The following is a 12,565-nucleotide window of genomic DNA, read 5'->3' on the forward strand; positions in this document are numbered from 1 at the left end:
GGAGAGAGAGAGAGAGAGAGAGAGAGAGAGAGAGAGAGAGAGAGAGAGAGAAGAAAAAAGGTGTTTCATCAGATGTCCTTGAAGATCCCTTTGGGCTTCAGAATCATTTGATTCACTCTCTTAAAAATCTAAACCCAATGACTAAATTTAGTAATCATGATCTAAGAAATGATTTTTTTTTCAAAAGGTAAAAAGAAAGCAAATGCGTGCAGCTTTTGAGAGCTAATCAATATCCAACTTCAATAAATAATGAGTTATTTGTTCTGATTGAGGGAAGCTGGCTTGGAGTGAGGAGACTGGGTGATTCAGAATTACAAATCTCGGTTTCAGAGCTACTTTACAGCTAATTGGCTGTGCAGTTATGGGGTCATAGTAGCTGCCTGTGTCTTTTTGTATCAAAAATGCTGCAAGAAAAAGAGAACGGATAGAGGGGGAGAAAAAATGAAGGCAGAAGGGAAAAGTCCCGCCGGCTGGTCTGAGTAGATTCTAAATCCGGGTGGTAAAGCTTAAGGGGCTCCTCATCTAATAGTTCAGGTTCCTTCACTACAGAAGCAGGGTGATGAGCAAACCTACTTCACAGGGCTTCTTGACAAATGATTTAATAAGTGAAGGCACTCATTTACTTATTGGTGTCAGTGACAAGCCAGACCCTATTCTAGGCCCTGGAGAACACAGCAGTGAACAAGCCACACAGAGCCCCACCCTCAGGGAGCTCATGTCCCTAATGAGTCTAAGAGGATCATAAGCACAAAAGTACTAGGGCGAATACTAGGCACATAGGAATTTCTCGATTCATGTTAGAATCATTCTTGTCACATCTAAGTTAGTGAAGAAATAGATACATTTTAAAAATGTACTCAGAAATTCCTTTGTATAGGATCCCTTTTTTGAATATCATGAATTTGGTCACTTCTTTCTCCTCCATTGTTCCTTTTGTCTTTTATTTGTTTGTTTTAGTCTCATTTAATATATCTAACTCTTGAGTTGCTTGTCAACTGAAAACAGGATAAAAAATTTATTAATAAATTAAGAATAGACCAAAGTAGAAAGGAAGCAGATACAAACAGAAACTAGGTTGAAGGAATTGCAGGATCATTGCCTTCTTTTTCCCACAGGTGGTGGGGATGGCCCATCGACCTCTACCTAGAATGATCTTTCTAATTTATTTTTATGGGCTTTTCCTATGATGCCCCCTACCTTGTTTTTCCTTTATACTTTTTGAAAACCCAACTGGAAAGCCATTATAAAACATTAACTCTTTCTTTCTGTTTGGAATTGCTGCCATAGCAATCCTAATTCAGCTTGAGGCAATGTGGGTTCTTCTGGTTGAGCAAAGCAAAGGAAAAATTGAACAGCAAACTGCAGACCAAAATTAATATTTTAAGGCTTTTCTTGCTACATCCCAGTTACAGTGTCTGTAACTTATTTTAAAATTCTCTAGCATAGACCATGTATTTTATAATGTGTGTGTAAATTCAATTTGTACTAGATTTTGGATGTCAGATAATATCTTAAGTTCCGTATACAGCAACGCTATTCCAAAGATGGCGTGTTGGCTTGGATAAAAGATAATCAAGAGTCCATCCTCCAGAGGTAGTTTTGACAAGCACTTGAGATTAACATTATCTAAATCTGATGTAAAAGGTTTACTAATTAGCAAAGTGCATAGGAATAACTTATTAGTGGAATGAGCAGAATTAAAATGGATGATTGGTTACAGGAAAAATAAAATATGAAGCCCTTTTTGTACTTGAAGGACCAAGACAAGCCAACAGGAGCTATAGCATCTTTGGACTGTCAAAAATTCCATTTGACTCTCTGTAACACTGCTTACCAGAAGATTTTTGCTATGGTCTGAGTGTTTCTGTTTCCATAAATTTATATGTCACCAATTTTAATCCCTAAGGTGATGGCATTAAGAGAAAAGACCCTTTAGGATTTGATTAAGTCATAAAGGTAGAGCCCTCATTATTGGGACTAGTGTCCTTACAAATGGGGCCCTGGATAGTTAGCTTGTCCCTTCAACCATATGAAGACACAGTTCATGTCTATAAACCAAGAAGTGGACCCTCATCAGATATTTAATCTGGTGACACCTTGACTTAGACTTTTTAATCTCCAGAACTGAGGAATGAATTTCTGTTGTAGCTACTGAGTTTAGGCATTTTAGTCTAGCAGCCTGAAGTTATCCTCTGGTTTCATAGTCCATGTCACTACCATAATTGCCTATAGCAGCAAGTCACCCATCAACCCAGGTATATTCTGGTTTTGACCCCAAGGTGTCCCCCATGAAATTTAAACTGCTGCTGCCCAAGCCCAGTTTATACATGTCATTACCTTTTCTCAAAAGGGAGGAAAAAGATGTGAGAAAGCCAACTAAGAGTCCTAGGCACAGTGTCCTGAAGTGGAAATAAGGGATAAGTCTACATAGTACTTGCTCTGTTGACATCTGTGCTCCAGAAATTCTAGGTGACTCTTAGCAGAGTAAGAATGTTGTAAAGGTTAACTACTTAGTGTTTATTTTCATAACCAATAAATGAGTCTCCTGGAAAGAATTTCAGAAAAAAAAACATTTTTATTTTTAAATCATAATAGCTTATGTTAAAGATTGTTATTCTTTTCATGAACTACTCCAAACTTCTAAGTCATGACTACATAGTAAGTGGTCTCAATATCATGCAAAGTGACATCCTCTTGATGCCACTGATTACCAGTGATGATGAGTTCCATTTTCCCCAGATGTTGAAGATTGAATATCTGAGAAACCCCAAGGCAGCCTAGAAAACAAGTTTTATTTGAAGAATAGAAACAGACTTCTCTGAAGAGAAGGGGACCCAGAGTTGGTATCCAAGATGTGGAAGAGTCCTGCCCCTTTTATACATTTTAGATTATTTTTTTTCTCATACCTACTTCTCCCTCATCTCTCTCTATATCCTGCTTAAATGACCAGTGACCAGGATGAGCCAAATGGGCAGGAGAAGAGTTGGTGGAGTCATCCAGGTAGGATGGTTAACAACCCAGGAGGTATTAATTAACAACTCTGACAACTCCCAAGGCAGGTTACCTTAGCAACAAGTTGGAGCAAGAGCAGCAGGAAGGGCTTTGGAAGGAGGAGGGGGAAAGGGCAGCATTTGATTTTCTTTCTAACCTTCCAGACGGGATGCAATTGTTTATTATATACATTGACTAGCTTTTTGTCTCCCAGCTTCACTCTTATCAGTTCTCAGTAAGGAAAAACCTAAATGTGGACCATTCAAGAATTAAGAATGCAACCATTCTCTATTATCAATAGATGAATGAATAAAAAAAGTGGCATATATATTGCTGAGTAATGGAATATTGCTCAGCAATAAAAGACAATAAAATCATGGCATTTGCAGGTAAATGGATGGAGTTAGAGAAGATAATACTGAGTGAAGTTAGCCAATCCCCAAAAAAACCAAATGCTGAATGTTTTCTGTAATATAAGAAGGCTGATTCATAGTGGGATAGGGAGCAGGAGCATGGGAGGAATAGATGAACTCTAGATAAGGCAGAAGGGTTGGAGGGGAAGGGAGGTGACATGGATGATGGTGGAATGTGATGATCATTATTATCCAAAGTATATGTATGAAGACACAAATTGGTGTGAATATATTGTGTATACAACCAGACATATGAAAACTTGTTCTCTATATGTGTAATAAGATTTGTAATGCATTCCACTATCATAAATAAAGAAAATAAATAAATAAATAAAAATATTAAACCTCCATTGTAATGGAAGTTCACTTAAAACTTTCTAGATAGAGTTTATAATTGGGTTTTGAAAATCTTATTTTCAGTACCCTCCTCAACTCTTTCAATATTGATTGAGTTTTTTTTTAATATGCTGATGCACTATCCTACGTAAGTTCTCATGTTATCATATTTGATGCTCATAACAAATTTGTGGTGATAAATCTCTTTTATCAGATAAGAAAATGGAAAGTTGAAAAGGACTACAATGACATCAAAAATGTCACAGAATTTGCCAATAAGGAACTAGAATTTAAGAACAAATCTTGCTGCTTGCCCAAGAAACATCAGTTTTGTTTTACACAAGAAGACATTTTAATGAAGGAATATTAAAAATTCCCATTTAAAGTTTAAACTATAACGGACAGAAGTTACCAGAATTACAGGACCATTATGTGGAATATCTTCAGGAATTAATTGCAAGAACATACATTCTTAGAGGCCTAAAATTCTATATTGTGATGACAAATATGGCCATTTTTAAATATGTTTATTTATGGTCTGCTTAATTTCCCAAATTATTATAGGTAGCAGCATAAGTGACATTTAGGACCCCCAAAGGAATCAATGTGTAATAGTTTTGAAATTAATTAGAAACAAAATGTGTTAGATTGGCTGTGAAAATCTTAGTGGATGCTGTGATATGACTGGTGGTTGGAGAGCAAAATATTCAGAGGCTGTGGTGTTTTTGGAGGTAAGAAGTCTCATATCAGAAAAACTCAGGTATCAGACATTAAGTCAATTTCTACCACGTGCCTACTTGAAGAGACATTTCTTAAATAAGGGACCACATGGCTTAGCCATTCTCAGTACTCAGAACTAACCCTCTACCTAGTACAGATACTCATTGAAATTAATCACAGTTATATGATGTGGCTTAATGCAAACATATAGACCTTTTCATCAGAAATTTTTTAAATTATGACTAAAACTACTTTTAACATTGCCGCAGTCCTGCTGCAACAAAATAACCGGGGTCGGGGGCAGGGTGGTGACGAGCAACTTGTGTACATTGATACAGCTGGAGTGGGAGCCATTTATTGTAGGACAGGAGGAGTATATATACATTCCACACAGCTTATCTTAATTAACATAAACTAGATACAGCAGTCAACCAATAAGGAATCTCCACACTTAATGGCTTGATGGCGTTACTTCACAAACCACTCCCTCTGGCAAAATGCCAGGCGCCATCTTGACTTGTTTACAGACCCTAACATAACATTCTCTGTTTCTTTTTCCTTTTTAAAATCTATTTGGGGCAGTGTTTGCAGGTATAATAAACTTTGGATCCATTGGCTAGCTTACTTGAAAAATGTTTTGAAAAGTTAAAAACATATAAAATTATCTCCATAACAATTTCTTCTTTCCTCTGTTAGTTCTAAGAAATCGAGAACAAAAGCATTACTAACCTAGGCTTTTAGCAGAAATGTAATTGCTTACACATCCAAACACATCAGTGAGTTTTCAACAAGCGATTCGAAAGCCAACTGTGTTGAAAACGTGCTTCTCATTCAGAGGAGACCACGCCCCAGGGCTCACCCACTTTGTCCTCTTCAGTCCTAAAGTTCAGTTAGCACCAGTCCATTCCTTAGCCACTTGTTGAAAATATAATGGAACCACTGTGTGGTCTTAATGGATTGGGTACAAATGAAGGAACCAAGGATGCCTGTCTCTAAAGGGTTCTAATAGCTCTGGTCAATTTTGTCTGTCAAAGGGTACTGATAATGGATACCTGTATGCCAGAAACCATACATAGTGCATCATGGATGATGTAGGGGTGCTGGGCAGGATAGCTCGGGTCTGTAATCTCAGGGGCTCAGGAGGCTGAGGCAGTAGGATCCCAAGTTCAAAGCAAGCCTTAGCAAAATCGAGGCTCTAAGCAACTCAGTGAGACCTGTCTCTAAATAAAATACAAAATATAGCTGGGAATGTGGCTCAGTGGTTGAGTGCCCATGTTCAGTCCCTGGTACATGCCCACGCCCACACACACACACACACACACACACACACACACATAATGGATGATGTCAGAGTGATAACATCAAAGACCAATTTTTAGTATACATATCATATGAACAATCATTCAATTTCAAAGAAAAATGTTTCCATTGTATATTTGATATCAGGTAAATTTCTCCATTTTTATCTCCCACCCAAAGTTAATTTGTACTGGCGATTTGGAAACGCACTTTCCATCTCTTGGAATTTTCTAATTACAACATGGATGTTTTGAATGATTTGGATGTGCACAGATATCAAAATAAAGCAGGAGCATCATTTTATTCATTTTGGTTTTCTGGTTGTATAGAGAGAAATATCTTGTCACAATTGGTTTTAAGGTTTTCAGATAACACAGGACAGGTAACTGTCCTATCCCTTTGCCAAGCTCTTGGTTGAATTGGCTTTAGTCATTTGGCTGATCATCTAAGAAGTCATTCTTTAGGATCAGCCCCATAGTGTTGGGATGAGCTGTGTGCTCTGAAGTAGTTTCCCTAATAAGTGCTAAATGTTGTTCTCATTCCCTACAGGCTACCACATAAATGCAGGAGATGAAATCTGAATGCTAGCTGGCTGACCAAGCAGAAAGAATAACATGACTTCCGCTTAGGCAACAAATTCCATTTTCTTTCCCTCAAGTGTTTGTTGATTTCCTGTTGACCATCACCTGAGACAAAGCCTAATGCAGAAACTACACATTTACAAGTCAAGCTGACTCTTGGGCTCTGTGTTAGTTTCCTATTGCTGCTCTAACATATTACCACCAGCTCAGTGCCTTACAACAACACAAATTTATCATCCAGTGTTTTTTCACATGTCCTGATGGACTTAAATCAAGGTGTCAGCAAGCCTGCATTCTTTCTTGGAGGCTCTCAGGGAGAATCTGTTTACTGCATATTCAGCTTTGAAAGATGTCTTTTGTCCTGTGGTCCTCAGTTTATGGCTCTCTCCCTTCACCCTTAAATCCAGCAACAGGGGGTCAAGTCCTTCTCACATCTGGTTACTGTGACCTCTCCTGCTTGCCTCTTCCTCTTATGATTATGCTGGGTCCCTTACAGATATTCCTGTTTAACTGATTAGCAAACAATTCCATTCTTTAACTCTCCTCTGCTGTGTGACAACATAGAGTTAAGGTGTAGCTATCTTTGAGTGAGGGGGGCATTATTCTGCCTACCACAGACTCATTTTCATTTTGACTAATAAAGATAAAGGAAATTTCAGCTAACATTTGCAAAAAACAGTACAAAACCTACCTGGTGACAGTACACAGAAAAACTTATCTTCCAGACAGGTCTGTACATAGCTCTTTGCTCTTCCCAACAGCTCTAAATGGCTTTGCTTGTAGCCAGCAGATTGTAAGATTCAACGATCTTTGGTTCCATATTGTCTGTATTCGAACTTCACTGAGCCCCTTCCCTCCCCACCTGCCTTTGTGTGGGCAGTGCGGCTCTGCTCTCAGTAACGAGCCCCTCTGCCACAGAGCAGACCTTTTGAAGAGTACCTACTTTTCATCATACCAAAGGATGAGCTCACACACGTCCACACTTGCCTTTGTTCCCTCCAGGCCTCCATACCTCATGAGTTGTCTCTTTGCTTTCAGGGGGAATCAAGGTAGCAGACCTCAACAGCATTCTGTTCAGGGTTGAGGGAGAGGCAGCGGAGAGGGGATTTAGGTTATATCCAATGACCACCTCTTTCCTGGGTTTGCCCTCACAGCAGCTGGAGGGCTTGGAGGTGCTAAGCCCTCTGATTTAGAACTACACAGGTCTGAAGGCTGAGCATTTTCTATGAAGGGCCTTCATCTTTGGAATTCCCTCTCCAAGCCTATTGACCTAGATGGCCTGAAGTAGATTCTATCTCACTAGTAAAGTAGATTTCAGAGTTAATATGGCCAAGCTGATTTGGATTATTTATTTTCAATGTTAGCCACAGTTGTGGAATTCTTAGATGTGTGCAGGAAATGAGCACATCTTTAGAAATCTCAGGAACAAACAGCCTTGCCTGACACACGAGAGGTTTTGACTAATTTTTTGTGTTGTTTGTGCCTTGCTCTGAATACTGAGCCTACACTCTGTGGCTATTTCTTCTATGTTGTTTTCTTGTCACAATACCTGACCTGTGCCTATGTTTTACTACTTTGGGTGCCTGTCTATCTTGAGAGCAAATGGCTGATGAAAATAAATGTAAATAAAGTGTGTGGCTTGCCTACATATTGAGCCAGTCGTACTAGTCTTTGGGGGCACTGGAGTAAGGTGAACGGGAAGGAAGTTATTAGCTTTCCAGCAGGGGCGAAGAGAAAAGCCAGTTCTGTCAAAAGTGAATGTTGAAACAAAAGAAAATAACCCTGTCCCAAATGCTCTGGGCTGAATCAGCCTTCCTGGGGTCTTATTCTGGTTCAGAGATAGCTCTGTCCTTGAAGTACTCTCTGTTGAGTGACACTAGTCCATGGTATCAAGTAGTGTTTAAAATGCCTAGATTAAAAGCCTTCTGCATTTAATGTCTCAGCTCCAACAGGTATATAAACCAAAATGAACTTGCAAATTTCATTGAAGCTTTATCCTCTAGCCCAGGCTAGTCCCTAATGTCACAATTTCCACATTCCTGACAAAGAATCTTTTACTCTAACCAAGTTCCCATTCACAGTTGGCAGCTGGCCCATCCAGCGGGGGAAGGTGACTTTAGTGGTGTCCTCGCTCTTGCAGAGGTGCAGGTTAACATCCTCCTTGGGCAATGAGGTGACTAATATTCTGTTCTTTGTTCAAAGCTCTGGAGGATCAATGTATGAGATGTGATACTTGAAATGATGCTATTCCTGTCCTGAACACATTAACTCCAGTTCTCTTCCCAGTGGAAGAGGTGAGAGGATGTAACTGTTGGCTCAGCACTGCTCAAGTCAATACGTTTTATCAAATTCCAGCCTGAAATGCACTGATGTTTCAATTAAAATGAATAGATAACAGAGCTTCTTAGAGATTCATGCTCATTCAAAATGAACCATGGATTTCAAATACATTTGGACCAAGTAGTGCAGCAGTTTCTATAGATATAATGATTGTTTGACTAAATGTGGCCAGTGTGCTCCTAAGTGTGGCCACCAGCTCAAAGGGAGCCCACTCTTGATCAAATGACTCTTTGAAATGTCCCAGAAAATGTTGCATGGGTAACATAATTTCTGCACTTATAGCATGGCTTATTTATAGACCTTATGATCCTTTACCCCATGGAGGAATATTGATAAATTGCTTCCTTACAGTTCAAACATTGGAAATAAAAGCATTAGTTTGAGTGACTGGGCACATTTCTCTCTCCTGAAATTCTCCATTAGGAAAGGCCTAGAAGCACAGTGTCAGATGAGGGTATTGGGGTAGTCAAAATCAGAAGAGGGTTCAAATTGGACATGTCAAAGTCAACCAATCAATTTAAGACTCAGCAGTGATAAGAAAGTCCTTGTCTTGGTGAATAGTTTTCTTATTTAGGATGAGAACAGTCTCAGTTAGGGACCATTCTCCAAACCAACTAAGCCTTACCACCTATGGGTTCCATAGGTGAGGGTGGAGTAGGCAGTCCACTGTTGCCATAGAAAACATGTCTGCATTTTCTAAGTGCTGACTGGCTAAGCAGTTGACGATCCTCTGTTTTGTAGGCAGACTGACCCACCAGTTCCTGTGCAGTGCATCTAATGTCCTAACCCTTTCCCATTCTGGCCCCTCTGGTTGCTTTCCCCATTCTTCAAATAGTTCATTCACACCTGAGTCTTATCAGACCCTACTGGCTGAACTGACATGCTGCAGAGCTGGTGTTCAACATTTCTACATCATGCCTTGAGATTCTTTATTTTTTTCTTGTTTATGAATAAACATGAGCTCTGATGGACACCATATTTTTTCTTTAAAGGGTTTTCATGTTATGCATCAAAGATTTAAAGAAGCAGTCTGGTGTACCTGTTGGCTTTGTATTGTAACTAAAATTATCCTCCAACTCGCATCTGGATGTTTTGCTTTCCATCTTCATTGATCCTATTTAGTCCATTTCTATAGTCATTGTATGTCAAGTTGAGAGACTTATTTCTCTGTCCAAGTTATAAAACCATTACAGATGTTCCATGTTCCATTCTATAGAGTCTACTTTGTCAGGTTCTAACACACTTTCATGTGATGCTTGCTGTTAAAAACAATTATGGTCTTGCCTAATTCCAGTGGCTCAGGAGGCTGAGGCAGGAGGATGGCAAGTTCAAAGCCAGCCTCAGAGGAAGCAAGGTGCTAAGCAACTCAGTGAAACCCTATCTCTAAACAAAATACAAAATAGGGCTGGGGATGTGGCTCAGTGTGAGTGACCCTGAGTTCAATACCCAGTACCCGCCCCCCCAAAAAAAGAATTATGGTCTTTAATTTTTACATGTGCTGTGGCTGCTCTTTTATTTGAATCACATTGGGATTTTATTTTATCTTCCTTTGCTTCAACAAGGTTCCAACACCGAGGTGGTATTCCTACTGTGGTCTCATTAGTATCTGGATCAGAACTGGGATACTTTTCTCTGATTTATATTCTCTAGGAGCATTTTTCTATTGGGGAATATTTCATTGCATCCCCTTATTGTAATTAGACATTGGGCTAAAGGTTAGACATTTTCTCCTTCATGATGTTTGTTCCCTGTATCTTTGTCAAATTGTCATTGAGAATACAGTTAGAGGAAGATTTTTGTCCTTAACTTCCTCCACCTTGAAATTCTGTTTATAAGTCATGTGTCTCTCCAAGTAGTTCTGCCAACCAAATTATGCCAGATTAATTGCCCAGAGTACATTGAAATTAGCTGTAACTCCTCCTCATTCTCCACTCACCTTTCAACCCTTGTTCTATGATTATCCAGTTTTTCAAATGAAATGAATAAGGTCATTTGGTTGTGCCTGCACAAATAAACACAAGGATGAGGATTAAACCACAGGAACAGATTTTGAGCCACAGATTTTTATTTGAAAATATATATTACCTTTTTCTTCAGGAATCCTAGTGCAGGAGGCAAACATTGCCCGATTCCTGATTATTTTTCACTGCATCAGATGTAGACCTGTTTGCCTCATGATGTTTTTTAAGTAGTTTTCTTGTGATGAGTCTCTAAGTCATGGGGTAGAATCTTCAGATTGATGATTACTTCTAAATTTGGAATGCTCAGAACTGCCGTATAAGTTACCCTTGTAATCACAAGTATATTGCTCTCAGTAGTGGATGATTTAAAAAAAAAATTATTTGAATAAGACACACTTGCTGTTGATATCTGGTATCCTTCCCTCAGAGTAGAAATCTTGCCTGAGAGACCTTTTAGCTAATATAACTAATACTGTTAGTTTCCCAAATTAAAAAGTTAGTGCCACACAGGGAGGAGTCCTTCTGGCCCTTTGGGTGTGTCTCTTCTTGGTACCTTAAGTTCAGGGTCTCTGATACAGACCACGTCCACGTCCATGGATTCCAGGAGTCTGCCTCAAGTAGGGGACCAAGCCATAAGGGGACCATAGCTCTCCTCTTTCCTTTGAACACCTTGGTTCACACTAAAGAAATTCAGAAGACTATAAATTCATAAACACACTAAAATAAAAGGCTGAGTTCAGGGAGTGGGATGGAAATAGCAGATGCTCAAAACCAAGTTTCATAGAGAAGGGGTCATAGTGGCTTTTGCTTCCCCTGCCTTCATTTCTCTATAGCTTTTCACATGGATTTATCCATCTGGGTTAGTCAACTCCCCGTTACAGTTTTCATTACAAATACCAGAGAATCAACTTATAAAAATGTGTATAGTCCATGATCATGGTCATGTTCCTTTTAGACCTATGGTCACATAGCCTATAATGGCTGGAACACATGACAAAGAAAGCCACTCCCTTCATGGACAGGAAGTGAAAGAGAGATAGAGGAAAGGACAGGTCTCAGAATCCCCTTCAGGTTAACTCCCCCATGCCTAAAGACCTCCCCTTAGTCCTTCCTTCCCAATAGTGCCGCAGGCTGGGGACCACACCTTCTACATTTGGAACCCAAATCATAGCACATTCTGATTCTGATCACACAACTTTTAGAAACAATATTTTTTATACTAATTCCCAGATATATATTTTTCCCCTAAATTACATATTGGTGTGCTGTTTTATATATATATATATATATATATATAATATGTGTATGTGTATACACACAATGCTTTGAGAAAAAATCCTCATACATATATAATATAAAAAACATACAATAGTATGAGAAAAGATTCTATAAAGAAAATATAATACAAGCCTCTCTGAATTTACATTAGAATTTATTTCTGAAAAAATAAGTTGTTCTATGTGAAAATACTAACCATGAGCATATTCTACTTATATAAGGTAAAATAATTATAATGTGTCAACTTAAAACTCCTGACCAATTTCCTAAACATAATTAAAACAAAGTTAACCAAAAACACATAAGTAAACTCTTAGGTTAAGATGTAAAATGTTGAAAATATCACTTCCTGATCTCCAACAAATATAGTCACTAAAAAAATAGTTGCTCTGGGTAACAGTAACCTCTACTCTGAGCTCTAGCAACATCATAGATACAGAGATGCATCTCCTTTGTTGACATCCTAAAGCTGTTTGAAAACCATCTGCACATGATCATAAGATTTTTACCAATTATGTTTGAATGTATCTCAAGAAATTTTCCACCATGTGATTTAAAGTGTGTTGAGTTTTGGAATCTAAAAATGTTTTTTTTCTGTAAAATAGTGGCCCTACCAAATTGTATCTAGATATGTAAATGTTCTGTG

Source organism: Marmota marmota, unplaced genomic scaffold (genome assembly GCF_001458135.2).
Source record: "Marmota marmota marmota unplaced genomic scaffold, marMar, whole genome shotgun sequence".
Taxonomy (NCBI): Eukaryota; Metazoa; Chordata; class Mammalia; order Rodentia; family Sciuridae; genus Marmota; species Marmota marmota.